At 51.3% G+C, this 20,995-nt stretch overlaps 1 protein-coding gene across 4 annotated transcripts in view; it reads left to right on the top strand.

The window, feature by feature from the left end:
• Window positions 1-20,995, top strand: part of TSPAN18 (tetraspanin 18) — a 174,629-nt gene that overhangs the window by 106,796 nt on the left and 46,838 nt on the right. The window contains exons 3-4 of one of the 4 annotated variants that reach the window (XM_081061957.1): window positions 12,285-12,425; window positions 12,548-12,700. The exons of 1 other annotated variant lie outside the window; for it this stretch is intronic. The gene's annotated coding sequence lies outside the window, so the exon portion shown is untranslated. Of the gene's footprint in view, window positions 1-9,391; window positions 9,529-12,284; window positions 12,426-12,547; window positions 12,701-20,995 lie in introns of those variants that run through there. 2 more of the 4 variants (XM_081061958.1, XM_081061956.1) reach the window with 2 other exon arrangements.

The following is a 20,995-nucleotide window of genomic DNA, read 5'->3' as shown; positions in this document are numbered from 1 at the left end:
ACATATCAAAACTCGTCCCCCTGAGCCCCTAGCAATCACTGATTTTCTTTCTGTCTGTATCAGTCTACCGGTTCTAGAGATTTCATAATATGTGGCCTTTTGTGGCTTCTCTCACTTAGCATGTTTTGGAGTCATGCCTATTACAGCATGTATCTGTACTTCTTCCTTTTTCTGGTTGAACAATATGCCATTGTATGGATCTATCACATTCATCTGTTTATCTATGCAAACGCTGATGGGCATTTGGGATGTTTCCACCTTTTGGCTTCAGTGAACAGTGCTGCTATGAGCATGCCTGCACGGGTATCTGATTAGGTATCTGTCTTCTGTTCTTTGGGGTGTATGCCTAGGAGTGGGATTGTGGAGTCATGTGGCACTACTATGCTGAACTTGTAGAGAATACATCACCTCTTTGAACCTCAGTTTTTACATCTGTAAAATGGGAATGATAACAATAGCTACCTCATAAGGGCTGGATGGGAAAGGATTTGAGGATTAAATGAAGTGCAATGCCCAGGGTAGTGAGGGCTCAAGGTACATTAGGGAGAGGCCGTGTTAAAGAAGGCTGATGGCTGTGGGAAGGAAGAATGAAGGGGCAGGAGTCCCCTGTGCCTGGCTGGGCTCAGCTCTGACCCTGAGCAGTGGGTTCTTTCTCTGAGGGATGGGGCAGAGTGAGCAGGTGGCTGTGGACCTGAGAACCAGGTCCCCTTCCTGCTTTTGGATCCAGGTAAGCTAGCCCTCTAGCCCCACTGGACAGCCCTCACCCACAGGAGAACCCCCAGCAACTGCCAATGTAGTTGTCCTCCATTTGCTGCTTGCCCCTCTGTCTTCCCTCTTCCTTTCAGAGCCTATCTAGGAGCTGTTCAGGCTTGGCAAGCAGCAGGGGTTCAGAAACCAAATTCACAGGTAAAAATTCCCATTCTCTGCCTGTTACCCGCCTGACTGAGCTGCAAAGTCTGCGACATAACAGAAGTTTGGATTGGGGGTAGAAAAGGAGCCAGCGTGGTTGAGAATCATTTGAGAAGGGGAGAGCCCCAGGTTTGTGATATAGGGAGAGGCCAGAATGGTGCCAGGGCAGCAGTCAGGTCACCAGTGAGTCCCCGCCCTCCCCTCCCCCTAGGCTGTGGTCTCCTGAGCCACGTGGCCCAGGAATTGCACCAGATGGCAGAGGGGGACAGCGAGCTTTGCCCTAACTACTAGACTGTCCCACCCTCCCATCTCTACAGCCACATTCTGGGCCCCTTTGTTAGTGAGAGGCAGGTGCTGGGGCCCAGTGGTCAGGTAGAACTGAGTTCCTATCCAAGCACGGCCATGTAGGATTAGCAAGTGACCTTGGGCAAATTATAATCTCTCTGAGCCTCAGCTCCTTCATCTGTAAAATGGGAGATAACAAACCCTCCTGGCTGGGTTATTGTTGGTATTGAGTGAGACCGGGAAGGAAAGTGGGTTGTACAGAGTATTGTAAGTTCTTGGTAATAGATGGGGGTGGGGGTGAGGAAGGGTCATGGTCAAAGGGATGGAATCATGGTCGGTCTGCGTCTCAGGCTTGACTCTCTCTGGGCTTTGAGTTCCCCGACTACAGGAACCGTGTCTGTCTCCCTTGTGAGCACCCTTGGTTAGGGCGGCTTCCCTAACAGCAGAGCCTGAGTGGGGATGGTTGTGCAAGTGCATTATTGAAGGGGGGTTCTCAGACGAGGTCTGCACACCAGCAAGGGGTGTGCAGGGTATGGCAAAGGAAGAAGCGAAGGAACTGCGGGGTTCAAGAGCAATCCAGTCTCATCTGGATCCCATGGGGACCTTGGCGCATGAATGGCATCGTGGAGTTTGTGCCCAGCATATTCTTTCCGGGCCACAGGCTATGCTTGGGGGTGGGGGAGGTACATGGGTTGTGGCCTCCCAGGCCTCTCGGTGAGGTGGCTCCAAACAGCCAGGAGCCACAGTCCCCGCCAGAGAAGGTGCAGGTGGAGCTTTTAGCAGCCAGCACTGCCAAGGATAGGAGAGGGGTCCATTGTCCAAGAAAAGTGTCGGGTGCAGCACTGGCATACCCCCTAATTTCTTACTTTGGAATCAGAAAGAAAACACTGGCTCTGGCACCTGACAGACCTAGAGGTGAAGCTTCTCTCTGCCACTTACTGAAATCATCAACCTCTCGGGGTCTGTTTCACAAACCCCCCTGCTTAGGCTCCAGGGAGGATGAATCAGGAGCCCCATGGACGGCAGCTCCATTGGACCTGGCACACAGTAGGTCCTCAGCACCCATGGGGTGGGGAGAGTCAGGCTTCTCGCTTTCACCATCCCAGAACAGCGTCTCTCCTGCCAGGCCTGGCCCCACGTGAAGGCCTCCCCCCTACAGGAAGGAGATGGACTTTGTGATCCCTAATAACCCCTGTCCGCAGGGCCGGGAGAGAGGAGAAGGCCATTGTTCTCAGCTCCCTTCCTCCAGAATGAGAAACACAAGCCAGAGCCTTTAGCATTGGTTCATCCAAGGCCTGGGCTTTCCCCAGAGGTGTTTAACCCCAAATGATTAATTTATTCCCATTGTTATTTAGTAAGGATACACGGATACACTTTGCTTGAAAAAAATGACACATATCGGGTAAGATTGTGACCCCCAATGCCAGGCTCCTTTCCTCAGGGCTCCAAGCAATGGCCACTGTTTATCCAGAGGACTGATGTTGGAAAACAAAATTCAACTGAGTAAACTTACACATCTAACTGGCTTTATTCAATGATTCATGAATTAGGTAGCTTCCCATCCAGCAAATAAAAAGGAGCTCCCAGGAGCTGTACAAAATGGAAGGCTTTTATAGGCAGAAGGGGGCTGGAAAAGGAAATTTCTAGCAAAGAGTGGATAGTTTCAGACTTAGGTCACTCTCCTTTGTGAGGTGGAAGGGGTCTTTGGGGATTACCTCACTCATGCTGACCAGGAAATTCCAGACTGACCGGTTAAGATTACATTCCTGGGAGAGGCTGAGACTGCAATTAGGTTTTGTATCCAGTCTTGGTTTGCTGACGTGGGGCTTAGCGCAAGTGACTCCATTTTGGGCCTGTTATGTCTCTTAACCATGTCAACACTTCAGAACAGTGTCCATGTGTGGCTGGGATATGGTCAGGAAAGCCCCCCATCAGGGCAGGGGCTGCCAGGTCCCAGTGAGGACCAGAATGAAGATAAGCCACTTCCCAGGGTCCCTGCCGGCCTGAGCTTAGCACAGAGGGGTGCGTGAGCTGCCTGGTTGGGGTTTCCTCAGAATGTGGATGGAGCTATAATTGTAATGCTAATAATAGCTTCCACTTACTGAGGCTTACTTAGGGGCAGACACGATGCTGGGCAAACTCCTGTGTCTCATTTAATTCTGCGAATCACAGGTGTCATTGTCCCCATTTGACAGTGAGGAAACTGAGGCTCAGAGAGCTTCACGTAAGGCTTCCACAGTCACGTAATGAGTGGTGGGCATTTGAATTCAGCCTCCAAAGAGGCAAGGTGCTGGAGATCCCAGTTCTTGCCCCAGTAGGTGTCCAACTGGCTTTCTCCCAGGCATACGTCATTTCATCATAGGGACCTGGGCTCTTCAGATTCCTTTTCACATCACCTTTACTCGTCTGTGGGGACTGAGCCCCTTCCTTTCCCTCTAAGATTGAAGATCATTGAATCCCTCTGTCTCATTTTAAAGAGGAGAAAGTAAGAGCCCAGAGAGGGCACATGACCTACCCAGAGCACACAGCAGAGCTGACCCAGAGCTGTGAACAAAGGTTTCCTGCCTCTTGGTCAGCATACTTAACCTTTGGCCTTATTACTTTACTCTAAAACCAGACTTGGCCATGTGTGCGTGTGCACACGCATGTGTGTCTATGTGGTGAGGGGAGTGTGTGCCTATACGTGAGTGAAGAGCCAGAACCTGGTGGGGGGAGGGGGCGTGGAGGCCCATAGGGAGAGGAAGGAAATGTCTGTTCTCAGCTGCCTCCATCATATGCAGCCTGAATGCTGGCCAGCAGAGGAGTAGCTGCAACCTGGCTGCCTGGGAGTGAAAACAACTACATCCAGGCAGTCAACTCCACCCCTCCCTACCTTTACCTGGAGGGTCCTGCTTCCTGTCTTCCTTCTGGGCTAGTCTGGCATCTGCTGTCACCCACAGGTTGTTGCCTGGAGCCCTGTGGTTGAGCAGGGAGCTCTATGTAAATCCCAGGCAAGAGAAACAGAACCAATGCTCCCTGGAAACCTTTTCATTAGCTTCTTGGGAGAGAGCTTCAGAGCTCCAACGACCAAGACTTGAACTTCAGACCCAGGAAGAAAACCCAGAACCTCTGAAGTCTCCGATGCCCCTCTATGAATTTCCTCTGAAATCTTATGTTTATTGAATGATTGAATGAATGGTGCACGCTCTGTGATATTTTGGTAGCTGAAAGAGTTGATCCACAGTCAGGTGTAGCTTCATCGGCCCTGCTTGTGTGCACGAGTACACACCAGGCACACATGTCATACCCTCGGCTCTCTCTTCGTGTGTGCTGTCTGTGTTAGAGTCTACTGTCATGTCCCTTACACACACCTCTCAAGCAGGCCACATACTGCTCCCTGCATCTGATGGCCCTTACATGGTCTCTTTGCTCAGCTAGACATGTGATTACTGTGCCCTGAAAGATCAACTGTGCTTAAATGCAGCTGGGTTTGGGGAAGACATTTGTCAAGGGAAGTGGGAGGGAACCAAAGTGGTCTGGCGACTAACAATGAAGGGTAAACCCGGAGTCTGGAAATATGCAGGCTTATGAAATGCTCTGGGACATCCCAGCTTGGATGCCTCTAAAATCTAGCAAGACTTCCCTTTCCTTTCTTTTCCTTCCCTTCCTTTCCTTTCCCTTCCCTTCCCTTCCCTTCCCTTCCCTTCCCTTCCCTTCCCTTCCCTTCCCTTCCCTTCCCTTCCCTTTCTCTTTCCTGAAAAGCTTAGGCACTCATGCTATGCTAATGCTTTAAGAAAAGAAGGTGGAATTGGGGGCATTAGTGACCTCCCAGGGCCCAAAACACCAGAAGGGGAGGTGGACCTTGCCGCATAGGCAGTGGGGATCTGTGGAAGGCTGTTGAGCAGGAGAGTGGCATGGTCCAAGCCCCACTCCTGAAGTTCTACCCTGGCCCACCGGAGGATGGACTTGGGGCAGGGTGGGCAGTAGGGAGACTGTGGCTGTGGGCCATGTGCAAAGAGGATGAAGGCTTAGATTAGGGAAGATGGTGGAGATGACAGGCAGAGGGGAGGGGTCAGTGTAGGATGTTTCCAGGTATATGGGACTGAGCTGTTGGGGGGAAAGGGGAAGAGAGAGAATAAAATCCAAAACTGTTTGGGAGACTCCGATTGGGAGGATTCCTAGAGGGGCCACTTCTGGGTAAATAGTAACAATAAGTCATAGTATCCCTGAAGCCTTACTCTGTGCCAGGCACTGTGGTAAGTGCTTTCTGTATTCTGCCTCATTAAAGACTCACCAGAAACCCCTGAGGTACTTACTATTATCATCTCCATTTTACACGTGGTGAAACTGAGGCCTAGTTAACGTGACACGGAGCACACAGCCGGGAGGCCCACAGCTAGGTTTCAACTCCAGGCAGCTGTGGGCAGGGCTTCCCTACGTAACCCCTGCCCCACGCTGCCTCTCCATCACAGGCCTGCAGGAGGCCAGCTTTACTTAGGAAAGGAGCTGCGGAAGACCTGAGAGGTGAGGGCTGGGCGATTTAGGGTTCACCTGAAAACCGACATTCAGTGCAGAGGCGTCATCCCCTTGGGGAGGAGACCAGCAGCCTGCCTGGGCTCCTCGTTCTGTGTGGTAGGCGATCGGCCCAGGAGATTAATGAGAGGGCAGAAAAGGAAGGAAAGGAAGGAAGAAAAATCGCTGCCCATGATACCTGTTCTTTGGCAAGCCTGGGTAATTACCAAACCCTCAGCAGTAAAATATTTCGTTTCGGTGTAATTGCTAAGTAATTATGTGGTATGGGTTGTGTATTAATCGTGTTGATTAATAACATGCAGGTAGTAATTAAACATCTGCTTCATAATTATGTACAGGCTGAAGCTTAACATACACACACACGCATGCGTGCCTGTGCTACATGCAAAGCTTCTTGGTCGCTATGATGCTCGTGTGTGTGTGTGTGTGTGTGTGTGAGTGTGTGTGTGTGTGTGTGTGTGTGAGAGAGAGAGAGAGAGAGCGCTCGTGAGCGTGTGCCCGGCTGAGTTGAGGCCACTCCTTCCCCCCATACATTAAGGCCTTTGCGTCCCCGCCCTCCCCTGGTTCCAGGGGAGGAACTGAGCTGGCCTTGGGGCTGTGCCACCCTGAGGCCCCTCTCAGAACAGAAGCCCCGGCTGTGCTGCTTGCTCAGTATGTTGGCACAGGGCCTCCGTGCTCCCTACCTGACAATATGCTAAAGTGTCTTAGAGCTCACTGTGCAATCAGTGTGAGCCTGGGGCTTCCAGGGTCCTTTCGGGGGCAGGTTACTTTTTCCCAGCAGCTGGGAGAGAAAGTGATTGTAGGAGCCAGCGCTCTGTGGCCCAGTAACATCCCAGCACACCCGTTAGGCCTGGATTGAACGATCTGACCCCAAAGGCTATAGGGACCAGAGCAGGACACACACCTGGGAGCTAGGACCCCTGGTTGTAGCGTGGATCTTCCCCTACTTGCTGTGTGATCTCGGGCAAGTTATGCTCCTTCTCTGTCCCTCAGGTTCCAGGTCTATCAAACAAAGGAAGAACACGGAGCTCAGAGGTCTCCAAGGGCCTTTCCAGAGCTGCTGTACTCGAATTCTAATTTGGTTTGTACTAATTAGGAATTGGAGACAATTTAAATTCAATACATCCGATCCTCAGTGAGTAAACAATCAGAAATAATGCCTTCCTTTACGACTTCTCAAAGACTCACTCATGAGCAATGAGAACCCAAGCTAAAATCAATAGCTTTTATTTCTCACAGAGAAATTACAGAATCCTCGAGCTTCTGGGCATTGCAATTCATTCTTGTATTTAAAATTTTTATGTTTATGTTTATGGACTGCCATTAGGTAATATGGGTCCGTCCTGAAGGTTGATTTTTTTCATTAACTTAACTCATTTTACTTATTAGTTCACATTTATAGCTTGGATATAATAAGCACACCGTGCAAAAGTCATAAAACAGCCCTTTTCTATAGCGATATTTTAAAATCAAGACTCTTCTCTGAGTCATCCCAGGTTTATTTGCTCATAACTTGCTTCTCCTGTGAGTTGAGGCCCAGCATGGCCGATTCCAGCCAGTCATTTGACCTTGAGCTTTGGTGTCCTTATTTTTAATAGGGAAGTGTACCACTAATTAGTAAAAGCAATAAATGCTTAAGTTTTAGAAAGCAAGCATCCAGTAATCCCTCTCTGTGCTCAAAGTGCTTCTCATATATTATCTGGTTGAACCCTACATCCCTACGAAGTGGCTTTATTTTATTTTATTTTATTTTTACTTTATAACGGAGCCCAGATGTCGAAGTGCAGCCATCATCTTTCCTCCTACACTTTCTCCCTTCCCCCAAGCCTTCCAGTTTTGGGTCCCCCATCCCCATCATCCCTGTACTCTCCCACTGAGACAGGTTAGTTAGTATGATTGCTAGGAAGACAGGGGCGTCCCTGGTGGAATAAACAAAAGACAGCCATATCCTAAAACTTCAGGGTTTAAAATCACTCCTTCGCTCCAGGACATAATGTAACAAGGCCTTGAGGTTAATCATAAAATTCCTTTGGTCTGACAAACGGAGCAGATCTGATAGATAAGAGTGGGTTACTTTGCTAATTCCTTTAGGATGGGCAAACAGAACCAACCTGGTAGAGGAATTTTAGAAGGCGCCAGTTCCCTTCTTCAAACAAGTTCCCTTCTCCAAACAGCTCCCCTTCCCCAAGCAGGCAAGGGAAAGCATAAAAGTAAGAGCTTTTGCTTCAGTCAGGGGCACCCCCCATTCAGGACCCCTTCCCACTCGGGAGCTGCAACCTCTTCTCCTGCCTCTAATAAACTATCCTCTTTTTAAAACTCTTTGCCTCTCCTGGGTCCGTGTTTCCATTCTTCGGCTTCACGAGACACGATCCCGGCCCGCACTCAGAAACTGCCTGCAGATCCAACCTCACCTATATCACCACCACCACCAGGCCCTGCCCATCTTCCTGTCATCCTCTCATCCGCTGTTTCCACTTGTCTGGGCTCCCTCCGGCTTTTCATCTACCTGGAGCACATCTGTGCTCTATGACCTTCAGGGCTCCCCATTGTCTGCAGATCAAGTTCCTCCTCCTCAGCCTGGCATTCAAGGGCCTTACCCATCCAGCCCCTGCCTTCCCTTCCTGTCTCATTTCCCACTCTGCCCCAACGTGCAGGCTTGGCTCATGGTCCTGAATACCCACCCCACACTTGGGTACCTCCATGCCTTTGCTCACCCTGGTCCCTCTGCCCACAGTGCCCTCCTCTGCTCTCCATACATTCAAATCTGCCCCCTCTTCCAGGAAGCCTTCCCTGGGGCTCAAGGAGGAATGGCCCCCTCTGTCCTCTGAACTAAGAGCCATGTGATGAGCCTTCCTTCACCACCTTGAGCTACAAAGACAAAGCCATTGTCTTTTCTTCCTCTTACCAGGGAGCTCTTTTGAAGGTGTAGTCTGTGCCTCAGTCATCTCTGTCACCCCCCGCCCCCCCCCCAGTCCCAGGGACACAGTTCAGTTAACCCTCACCATATGATTGAATGCTCATATTTCCTGTGGTTCCCAGGAAATAGAACACCTGCGTCTTCTCTGGGGCAGTCAGGGCCAGCCCAATGCAAATTTAGGGAAAGACTTAGTCCAGGTTCTATTAACTCTCAACAGCTCTGCCTCCCTCCCTCCCACAAGTTTCCTTCTGTCTTCCTTCCTTCTTGATCAGTGACTCAAACATAAAATCATTTTCCCCTCCTCCCATCAAAACTTACCTATCCTGGGCCCCATTGACTCAGCTCACTGCTGCTTGCATGGCCTCTGCTTTCTGGCAGACGAAATCCAGCTATATAATATTAATAGTGAATCATGAGAAAGAAAAATGAGACAGCAGAGGAGGGGAGAGAGGGCCTTATTTACATAAAGGCATCCGCTGGATGCTCAGTCTAGGCTCCTGAGTAGCTCTCTACCACATCCTGGCTTATCTTGGCCACTGGGATTGGAACGGCAGCCCTGCCCTGGACCAGGCACATTACAGTTTGCATATACTTTCTGTTAGGCTGTCATCTCCACAGTTCCGTGAGGTTTCACTGAGGCTCAGAGAGGTGGCTTGCACGCCCGATCACACAGCCAGGGGCTAGTGGCAGGTGCAGCGAGCCCTCAGTCGCTCTTTCTCTGTCTCCCAGCCAGTACGTTGATCGCCTCCTGCGTCCCCCTCCCCCGCCCTAACAGCACCCTGTGTGTCTGCCAGCTCGATCTGCAGGATCTGTTCCCTCAGCTGTGGCTGGCAGCCTGACGGGCCACGGAGGAGACAGAGGCAAGGAAGGCGCCAGGCCGAGGGCAGGACGTGCCTCTCTCCTGGGTAATTATGGGTTCAGCCTCTTGGGGTGTGGGATCCGGGGACAGGTGACATAGGCCAGGCCCACATGGCGGGAACTGTGAGGACAAGCCCAGCTCCCTGCTGAAGCGCAGAGCTTCCTGAGCCGCTGCGGGATGGCCAGGGTCTTCTGACTGTCCTCTGGCAGCCCTGTCGGCCACTCAGGCACGTCCTCCCCATCCGACATTTCTGGGCCTGGACTCAGGGCAGTGGCTTCATTTGGCAGTGACACACATGCATTTATAACGTACACGCGTCCCACACTGAATGCCCCCACGCCCCTCACACACATGCAGTGTCGCCCACCCTACGTGCCAGGGAGCTCATCTGCATGCATTCATGACACACTCCTGAATTTCCCCGGTTCACATTCTACTTTAAACAGCCTAGACGATGGCATCCACAGTGACCAAGACCTTCTGCTCGTACCTCAACTATGGGTTCAAACCCATCTGTGCTGTGTGACAGCCATGTGGCCACCGAGTTCCCTAACCTCTCTGAGCTTCAGTATCTCATCAATAAAAGGGGATGATAGCAGCACTGCTAGGGCTAAATGGGGAAAGGCGTGGCAAGCGCTGACCACGGGACACTTCCATCTCATGTCCCACTCTGCCCTTGGCTTAAGGCCCCCCACTTGGGTACCTCTGTGCCTTTGCTCACCCTGGCCCCGCTGCCCACGTCACCCTGCTCTCATCTCCACCCACACACATCTGCCTTCTCCACCAGGAAGCCTTAACGGGCCTGCGGGGGTCAGCAGTGCCGTTGTCATAGGGAAATGAGAGGAGAAATGAGAGGAGAAGGGCCCTTACCTTGGCATCTCTGCCTGGGAGCTACTAGAGCCCTGGGTTTTGGCGATGAGCCCGATAGACCATGGGGACTGACCGTGGCTCCAACACACCCTTTCGCAGGTGGAGAAACCAAGGCCCCACAAAGGGGAGGATATGCCTGTGTGCTCACAGCACGTTAGTTTGCCTCTGGGCTGGAACCCGGGACTCCTGCCTGCGGGTCTGTGGGGTCCATTGCTGCCACCTTTTCCTGGGCGTCACGTTCCCCCTCACCTACTAGTGGGGGGTGGTCTGCTACTCTCAGCAGGTTTGAGGGAGCAAGTGTGGACAGGGTGGAAGTAAAAGATAGAGGCTTGGGGTCCCCCAGATGAGCCTCCTCATCAAGCGAGTATGGGGAAGAGGCCCGGATAGGCTGACACATTTGTCATCTGCAAGGGACTGAAGCAGAGACCCCAGGTGGCCGTGGTGAGCCCGTGAGAAAGCCACAGCTGCGTAGCATGCTGCTAAAACAATCTCCATTGTCACCTCTTTCCTGCAGCCATTTATTTATTTCTTTATCATACGCTTTTGGAAAACGCGGAGAATGCTACCCTCCCGGAGCAGCCATCCCACCCCCACCCCTCCCCCAGTTCTCACGCTCTAGCTGCCGTCTGGTGTGACATTAGCGTTCACCAGCTTGCAGAGCGCTAATGACATTTGCATTTTGCTGGCTGGTGAAATGTGGGCTGGGCTGTGGGGTCCTGTGGGGAGTTTGCAGCCCAGGGGGAGAAGCAGGTATGCTGGGCTGGGGGCCCACGCTGGTCTCTGAGAGGCAGAGAAGTGGGATCAGGGGAAACAAATGAGTGGTGGCATTAGAGATTTTTGTCTCAAGATGTGCCAAGGACACACAACAGCTCCCAGTCCAGTGCTCCAGCTCCCCCACAGGCACCCCCAACATCCTGCCCTGCATTGCCTCCCTAACATTTGTTCCGCTCTTGCTATGTGCCAAATGCTCTGCTGTGGGCTTCGCAGACCTATGAAAGCCATTTTAACTCCCTGCAGTCATCGAAGAGAAATGCTCTCATTATCTGGTTTACAGACGACGAGACTGCTGCTCTGAGGACACCTGAGTTGCCCAGGGGCCCATTTCTAGAACGAGGTCGCCCCAGCATGGGGCCGAGGTCCACGTACGCCCAAGCCCATGCTTCTGACCACTGTGGACATTGCTTCCTGCACCTTGTCCGTGTTTGAACACGGTCAGGAAACCATTCTCCATTCTGGCTGTCCCAGCATCCACCTGACAGGCATGCAGCAGACCCTGGCCACGGGCGCGAGCTGCTTTAGGGGCTGCAAGGCTGACAACTAGACAGGAGGGTGAACCCCTGGAGAGAGCACCCAGCCATGAGTCCGGAGAGACCCTGGGTTTGGGCCTCACTCTACCACCAACTTGCTGTGTGACTTTGGACAAGTAACTGCCCCTCTCTGGGTGTCAATCTCCTCATCGGTAAAATGAAGCCATTGGTCTGGCTGAATGGAGCCTTCCAGCAATGCATTTGCACATGAGTAAGGATGTGTCTTCCAAATGCACTTGAACTCTCCTGGAGTTTCCACTCGCTCAGAAATGTAAAATTATGTTTTATGTCAAAGCAAACCCAGAAACATTTGTCAAGCGTCTCCGCTCTGCAAAGGGCACGGTGCTAGACCCAGTGGGTGTGATGCTTGTGTATTTTTATTTGAATGTACACACCCAGGCAGATGCATATATTTGTGTCTTAGAATTGTCTCTAGGCAAGTTCAGTTGGGACCTAGACGAGGTCTCCCCAATCCTGATGCATGACCCCAGGCTCCTGTAGTCTTTGCTTTACCACACTGCCTCTTCAGGGCCCAGAGAGCATTTGAAAGAAAAAGAACTCAGCATGAGCTAGTGAGATCTCCCTCAACCAGGCAGTCATGGTTGGTTCTGCTTGTCTCTGACAGGTGGTCACCTCCTGGACAGTCCCAAGCTTGCAGTGGCCAGAGCTTCTGACGCTGCCCTCAAAGCAACTTGAACCCTTTGAATTTGGCTTGGAGAAACGTGGGCACCTACCTTTTCCAGACCTTCCCACGCTGGCCACCCAGGTAAGGGACTTCATGCTTGTTCAGCATGGGGTTTTATGCTGCTTTTGTGGTTGCTGTTGCTGACAGTAACTGTCAGTAGGGGTACCCTGGCATTCTTTATCACAGTGCACTTTTATCATCAGCAGGAGAGCCAGTGATTAAAGCTCTCCAGTCCAACAGACCTGGGTTCAAATCCTGGAGCCACCAGGATGTGAGCAGGTTCCTCAGCCTGTCTGTGTTTCAGCTTCCTCAGCAGTCAAACAAGGAAGCAATAGCACCCATCTTTTCGGTTTGAGGTAAGGATAAAATAAAGTAATATATGAAAAGGGCTTAGAGCAGGACGAACACACAGTAAGCTCAGAATCCAATAAACGTTCGCTGTTGCTCATAGTAGACCTGCACCCATGACGATTAGGAATTAGTTCGTTCTCACATTCGTGCTAGAATGTGGACTCCACGAGGGCAGGGGGTTTGTCTGTCCTGTTCTTAGTTAAATCCCCAGATCCCAGTAGAGTAAACTGGACATGATTTGTTGAATGAATGAATGTGTGAAGATGCTTTACCTATATTATGTGGACTCCTCAGAACAATCCTTGATGGTCCTTGCATTAGTCAGAATATGGGTTTGGTCACATGTGACCGAAATAACAGTTTCTTAAACAAAAGTGCAGTTGATTTTTCTCTAAGAAAAATCCCGAGCGAAAGGGATTCTTCTACACAGAAACATTAGGGACCCAAGTTCCTTCTGTCCTGTGGCTTCACCATCGCTTGTTTACGTGGCCCACGATGGCCCACAACAACCTTTCCATTCTACTCAGCAAGAAGGGCAAATCGAAAAAGGAGAGGGCACCCCTTCCTTTAAGATGGTACCTGTGTCATTTCCATTCATGTCCCACTGGCCACAATGTACATATATGACACAGCTGGCTGCAGGAGAAGCTGGAAATTAGAGTCTTTATTCTGGGTGGTCACCTGCCCACTTATAATTCTATTTCAGTGGAAGAGAAAATGGAAGAGGAAAATGGATTTTAGGGACCCTCCACCTTGCCACATAAGATGATCCACTCCCCTTGTTTCATCCTCTCTCCCTTCCTCCCTCTCTTCTTCTCCCTCTCAACCAGTGATCTTTTTATTGCTTCCATAGTTTTGCCTTTTCCAGAGTATCATAGAATTGAAATCATACAGTATGTAGCCTTTTCAGATTGGCTTCTTTCACTTAACGATATGCGTTTAAAGTTCCTCCACATCTTTTCATGGCTCGATAGCTCCTTTTTATCGCTGAATAATATTCCATTGGATGTGCCATCGTTTGTTTTTCCATTCACCTATTGAGAACACCTTGGTACCTTCTAGTTTAGGGTGTTTATGAATAAAGCAGCTATAAACATTCACGAGCAGGTTTTGTATGGACATAAGTCTTAACCTTTTGGGTAAATACTTAGGAGTATGACTGCTGAACTGTATGGTAAGAGTATATTTAGAATTTTTGCTGCCAAGTTGTCTTCCAAAGTGGCTGCACCTTTTGCATTCCCGCCAGGCATGAGTGAGCATTCCTCTTGCTCCGTGTTCTCGTCAGCAATTGGTGCTGTCATTTTTGTGGATTTTTGTCCTCCTATTAGGTGTGTGGGGGTATGATCCCCACTTTAAAGTTGTAGATTATGAAACTTAGAGAGGGCAACTTGCTCATGGTGATACATTAAGTAAGAGGTCCAGGAATCTTTCCGGGCCTGCTTGACACCTGAGCCCAATAGTTTCCAGCTATATCCCACAGCCTCTCCCATGGTAGGTCTCTGTGAGACTGGACCAATGCCCTGGGGTGACTCTTCTAGCCCCAAGCTCAAGAGTGGCTGGATCCCAGGCCCTCATTCATTGTTTAGTGTCTGTCGCTCTCAGCAGGACCAAAGGTCAATAAGGCAGGACAGTGAGAGGTGGGGCAGAGTGAGTAGTTGAGCCAAGGCTGGAGGTGTCTCACTTGAGCAGCCAAAACATAACCCTAGAAGGAGCCAGACAGTTGGGAAGGCTGGGGTACAGGCCAGCCCAGGAGGCTGCTGTCCTGTGCCCAGTTCTAGGGTTTGAGGGGAAGACTGGCGCTGCTGCCCAGGTCAGTAAGAATCAATGATAGGCCCGAAGTGAAGGCTGGCTACGGGGGGTGGGGGTGATGAGAGCCTGGGCAAAGGCTGAGATGAGGTCAGATCCTGCATCATTTGGGAGTCAATACTCAACTCAAATCCAATTAAGCAAGACAGGCAACTTACTAGCTTTTCATTGGCTTCTAATATGTTGGCAATTTGTAGCCTGTTTATTGGTGTCCAAGTCAGGGCCGAATCCAAGGCTCAAATGATGCCTATGTCTGTGCCCTCTGCTTCCTTCCTGTGAGCTGTAGTCCCCGACAGGCACTCTTTGCATGGCAGTGGGGCACTGAACAGCAGCTCCAGACTGACATCCTGCTCGTTTCAAATCCAGTGAAGGGAGAACTTCTTCCCAGGAGTTCCAACCAAAGTCCCAGAGTTGAAGCTTATCGGATGGTTTTGGGTCACATGACCACCTGTGACCAATCACTGACACCAGGAGGAAAGAATAGGCTGATTGGCCAGACTAGCTCAGTGATGGGTGGTGGGTGGGGAGGGGTGTGGGTTGTGGGTTGGGAGAGTGGGCTTGAAAGTGTGAGAGGGCTGGTACCCCAAAGGGAAAACCTTATTTTCAGAAGAAGTAGGAGGGAATGCTGGGCAGACAAAACAGCAGATGCTCTCTGTTGGTGCCAGGGTACGGGGTGGCGGGCATGGAGTAAGCAGGAGGGCTGAGGTCCTTCCTGTGGCTGACAGCACCAGGGATGGCCTCTGACAGGTGCCCTCAGTGTCCGTGGATCTGGTATCTGAAAGCTTGATTTATGCACATATGTATGCGAGGGTGCATGTGTGCGCTCACATACCACGATGGGTCTGCAGGTGGTGCTTCACTTTTCAAAAGGGTTGCCCCCAAAAGTCCTTCCCATATTGAGTCTCTGTGCTTCTTAGCAGCTACCCCACTTTCTCAGCCACCCCATATCTGGCTGCCTTGGGTTTCCCTCCACTTGCTTGAAGGACCTTTTTCTTTTTCCCTTCACCCCCATTCCCTTATCTCTTGGGAAAGTTTCTTGAACTACGCTAGCATGTCTGTGCCATAGGTGGCCTCCCGGAAGTCCAGGCCTATGACAGTCCCCTCCCCAGAGGAGGAGCCACAGCCTCCCCTGAGACCTCTCGGAGGGAAGGGGAAAGAGAGGAGGCAGTCACTGACCAGCAGGAGACCTGTGTGGGGTTCCAGGACATAGGCAAGCAGGCCAGCCTCGTAGCCGCAGCTGATATCCACTGTGGCAGCTCTGTTCTGTATTTAGGGTGCAGTGTATGATTTCCTTTGAAAAATGATTGCTCTGCAGAAAAAAAAGATGGAAAACCACAGTGTACACGGCTGCCTCCCAGGCAACTGTGGCCAAGTGCTTTTTAAGATCTGTCCTTTGCTTGATTTTGGTCAACCACAAACCTCCTGGCTCTTCACCAGTCTCCCCTCCTCTCTCTCTCTGGATCTCTCTTGCCTGTGGATTCTGCAGCTCTGACTCACCACGCAGACAACTCAGCATTCAGCATCACCCTGCCTTATATGGTGTGCTCAGCGCTCGCAGGGCAATGAGGAGTCATTCATGTGTTCAGCCAGTGGCTGTTGAGTTCTTACCATATGCCAGACACCATTGCTTTCGCTGGGGATTGGGGGGGGGGGGCTCCCTGCCTTCTCCTCTGGAAGATCTGCCGAGGGAAGACACTTCCTTTGCCTGTCTTGCCCCCAACCTCTTGTCTAGTGTGTCATTCAGTGCCAAACAACAGTCACACTGGGTGGATGTTTGTTGGTCACTTTCCACACTATGTTTTAAAGTCCCCGCTTATGAATGATCTGCAGAGATGACCACTAACTAGATCACTGTGGGCCCTTCTAGACCACTAGAATGACTTGGTCCTCAGCATCTAGAACAGAGTTGAAGATGCAGCTTGTGATGTGTCCTGGAGAGGGAGGAAAGGCCATGGTTAGAGATCTCTATGCAAACCTGGTCAGGGGGTGTGCACAGGTAAGCAACAAGTATTGGCCAACTTCCACTCCCAGTCGTTCTCCGCTCATTGAGCAGCACCTCGGAGGTCTGCAAGAGGCCCCTCAAGGGGCTTCTGGCCTGTGGTAAGGGAGACCAGCATGAAAGTAAATCCCTGGCATCTAAGGTAGGGAATGAGAGGGTTTAGAGCACAAATGCAAAAGAAGGCTTGGGGGTTCCAAGATGACATTGAGAGGCCACTTCTAGGTGGGGGTGGTGGTGGGAGACCAGGGAATGTAGTGCATTTGAACTGGCTGTGAAAGTGGGTGGCAGATGGGACAGGCAAGGATGCTGGAAAGGGCATCACAGGAGGAAGAAACAGTGAGAGCAATTCCTGCAGTTGGGACCGTGGTGCTTGGAAGACTGTGTCCGGCGGGAAGTGAGATGAACGCAGTCAGCTTCTTCCCTGCAGGCCTCCAGGCTTGGTCGTGCAGGCCTGTGGCCTTCTTCAAGACTGCCTTCAACCACAGCGTGTTTGGAGTTGGTAGCTCTTCCATTTTCCTTTTTTCCCCCCTCCATCCTCAGGAAATGGAATTTTGGAGGGGCTCTTTAAAAGAGAAGATGCTGCACAGGGACCAAGAGTAATTGGGACCTCCACTCCCATCTCCGAGGTTCTTCACAGAATTTAGAAAGCGCATTCACTTCCAGTTTTGCAAGCAGCAGGCCTCCAGGCAGACCCTCAGCTGGAAATCAGAAGACGTGGGTTGTGATCCCAGCTCTGCTACTGATATCCTTAGCCTCCCTGTCCTATAGTTGTTTGTAAGATGAAGGGCGAGGCCCCTTCTAGCTTTAAACTTTTTATTCCAAGTCAGACCTGGGTTCAGATTCCAGCTCTGCTAGTCATGTGACCATGGACCTCTGAGCCTCAGTTTTCTCCTCTATAAATTGGGGATAATAATACTACATATCTCACAGGACTGACTTGAGCATGAAATGAGATGACTAAATGAGATACAGTGTTTAACAGTGTTCTTGCCAGAGGGTTAGTACTTAGTGATAAGCACTGATGCCGTTCTCTTTATCTGCTCAACCTTATAACTCTGTGGGAGGAATCCTCAACGGAGTCTTTGGTGTGTAGGTGCCTGTAGGGCAGCCTAAGTCCATGTCCCCCCAAATTTGGTGATGGGGCCGAAGTCACGCCCCTCCTATCTCCAAAAGGGGGTAGAGCGTCTCCCTCACAATCACATTGATTCATTCATCAGATATTTATTGAGCACTTGCTGTGTGCCTGGGCCTCTGAGAGGTACATGGGATCCTGTTGAACGGGATACCCAAGCTGCCTGCTCCCCACGGCTCAGGCTGACATTGGGGCATCGCCTCTGCCCTCCAGCTGGCCCCACCAATACCACTGGCCAAAGGACTTGATACGAAGCATAAATATGCTCAGGTCTGCAGGCTGGAGCCCTGGGGAGAAATCCCACCCCTGCCTCCCATGGCTCCTGGAACTTTGCATAACCAACGCCTCCCTTTCCATCTTGGGGCTAAGGCCCCAGTGAAATGCCAGAGAACCACAATTAACTGGTTTGGCCTTGTACCTGGACAAACCAAAGCGATGGATTGGATTGCCAAGTTCTGGGTCAGCATTATGCAAACTAAAGTATTCTGGAGAGGAAGAATGGCTTGCCACCGGGCCTGGATGACAGGGCTGTTTTATGCTCACCCCCTTTAATGCCTTTTTGGATCCCCAATTGCAAGGAGTTTGGGATATCACTGGAGGACAAAAAACCTGCAAATTTGCAGATTGGAAGGTGCGGAGGGATCCAATGTGCCTTGTGTCTACCCGGTGCTTTCCTGGTGGCTGGGTATTCTCCCCCTCCGTAGTCGCTTGCACCCAGCACAGAGCCTGGCAGGCAGGGGCCGCAGTCAGTGGTTGGTGAATGGATGGACAGGTGGCCGGATTACGGTGGATTCACTGTAACAGAGGCTTTCTTAGCCTTGGTCCAAGTTTCCAAGGTGGTTGGAGACCCCAGGCTCTGAGTGGGTTTTCCGGTGACAATTTGATTTCAGCTCCTGTGCACAATCAGTAGTTTTCAAGTCACGGAGTGAACGCCAAACAAGCGGCTTTGGAACTTGCTGGTTTCTCATTCCAGTTGCAGGAGGCAGCGTGGTGTGTGCCCTGAGCTAAGGATGGGAGTTTGCTGTCAGACCCGAGAATTCAGACCCCAGCTCCTAGGCTGGGTGACCTTGGGCGTGTTATTTAATCTGTCTCGGATTCCATTTTCTCATCCAGAAAGTGATAGCACTAACAGCACCCAACTCTGTGATGAGCCTTAGATGAAATAATGGGTGCTGAAACCAGGAGCAGGGCTCTGGGCACGTGGGAAATGCTCCAGAAAGGATGATGATGATATATTTAATGACCCGTTAAGCTATTTGTTAGCTAAACTTCTCTCTCCCAGACAGAGTTGTGCAGACTGCTTTGCGTTTTTAAGACAAAAATTTTCACTTTCCCCAACAACATTCTCTTTGAATGTGGAGCTTTCCAAGTCTGGAATTTTTCTCCTTTTTTTCTCCCTAAGGGCAGGGGACAGGTCAAGAGGGAGCAGTGGCCAGGTAGCTGTTGTATTCACTTGCCATCCAAGCCCAAAGTCCTGAGGCTGGTGTCCCAATGGTCCCATTGGAACCAGGGGTGGCCTGTGACCCCAGGGCAACCTGCTATTTCTGGGTCCGGTTTGCTCCAAGTCTTGAGGGTCTCCAGTGCTGTGTCCTGGAGTCCTGGGGGTGGCCCGAGGTATGCCACATTTGGGACAGGCTCACAGACACAGTGTCTGGCCACATGCCCAGGTCCCCTCTTTTGTCATGGAGCCCAGGGCTCACTCCAGCGCAAGCGTCCCTGCCCCTGGCAGGACAATCACTCCATCTCTGACAAACTGTACGTCCACACCTGTGCGTTTGCTGCCACACTCCTTCCCTCATTCGGAGGAGGCCGGGGACTAGCATGCAGCCCGGTGCGTCATTGGGGCTAATGGGCTTGCGGCAGGCTTGAGCTTTACCAGCACTAGGGTGCAAGATGTGCCGTCTGCCTTTATTTCTTTAGATCTTTAGGTGACTTGATCTGTCACCGAGCTCCTCTGCCCATTCGATTCCTGTCATGCTGGGGAGGAAGGAGTCTTGAGCCCTAGGATCATGTAGGAGTCTTGGTGGCCTTTTTGTGACCCAGAACATTGGGGGGGGGGCTACTGGACTTCAGTCCACTCAGGACCCCAAAAAAGGCTCCTTTGCCAAGTCTCAGGATCTAAGGAGGGCAAGAGCGCAGTGGCCGTTTCCATGCCAACCTGGGCACAGTGAGGTCTCTGGTTGCACTGGTAAGCTAGGAGTTGGGCTGTCTAGACTCCCAGCCTCTCTCAGTCACCCCAAGATAGCTGAAGTCCTGTCACCTCTTGGGAGGGCTGTTTTGGGATCAGGGCACTTGAGCTTGGAGCTCTTGGCTCCCACAAAATCCACTTCTGCTGATTCCAAAGATGCTTCCCAACCCTCTCCCCAGGTCTGCTGCCTCTGCCCTTCCCTCACTGGTTGTCACTCCTCCACCTCCGGGGGCTCCAGCCTAATGCCCAGTAAGACATTTCCAAAGACCAGATGGTGGACTGTATCCCAAGGCTAGCAACCTCCATGCCTGGCCTTGGAAAACAGCAGCCCCAAGGCATAGAAGCCACCGACTTAGCCACCATCTTAGGAAAGGGAAAAGAGAATGCCCACAGCAGAGCAAACCAATCAGGAAAGATCATCGCAGTAAATTCTCCTGCCACCCACTTCAGCTCCAACAGATAAATCAATACCTTTCATTCTTTTGTTTATTGAGCACCAACTATGGACCAGATTCTTGCAGAAACCCGAGGTGACAAATCATACACGATGGACCTCAAAGGATTTAGGGTTTCACTAGCGGTTCTCAAATGTGGTCCTCAGACTAGCAGCATTAGCATTGCCTGGGAACTTGGAAATGAGGATTTTCGGACTCCTGCCCCAGACCTAATGAACTGGAGACTGGGGGGTGAGGTCCAGCCATTTGGGCCTTGACAAGCCCTACAGGGGATTCTGAAGCAAGCTCAAGTTTGAGAATCACTGAGAGCAACCGGCAGGCCACAGGCCATCTAATACCCTGTGAGGTGACAGCACAGAGAAGGGGTGCCAGAGCGCGTGCTGGGGAAGGGGGAGGTGCTGGGCAAGGCTTGGATTATGAATGACTTAGAGGTGGACAAAGAAATCTGTGTGTGGCTTGGAGGCGGGGAGTAGATTCCTGGCAGAGGAATCAGCACATGCAACGTCCCTGGGGCATGACAGAGCAGAAGCATTGCAGGAGTTACGCTGGTGCCGCTGGGGGAGAGTGAGAAGAAGGCATCAGGAAGCGAAGGGAGAATCAATAGGCCTCTTGTGCTCGGAGTCTGGCTTGTTCCTCAGCAGTTCTGGGGAGCCATGAAAGGGTTTATGCAGAGAAGGTGGGGAGATTTGCACCCTGGGAAGGTGGTGGGGAGGATAAATG

Source organism: Rhinolophus hipposideros (assembly GCF_964194185.1).
Source record: "Rhinolophus hipposideros genome assembly, chromosome: 10".
NCBI classification, from domain to species: domain Eukaryota; kingdom Metazoa; phylum Chordata; class Mammalia; order Chiroptera; family Rhinolophidae; genus Rhinolophus; species Rhinolophus hipposideros.
This window is presented reverse-complemented; position numbering and strand designations above follow the sequence as displayed.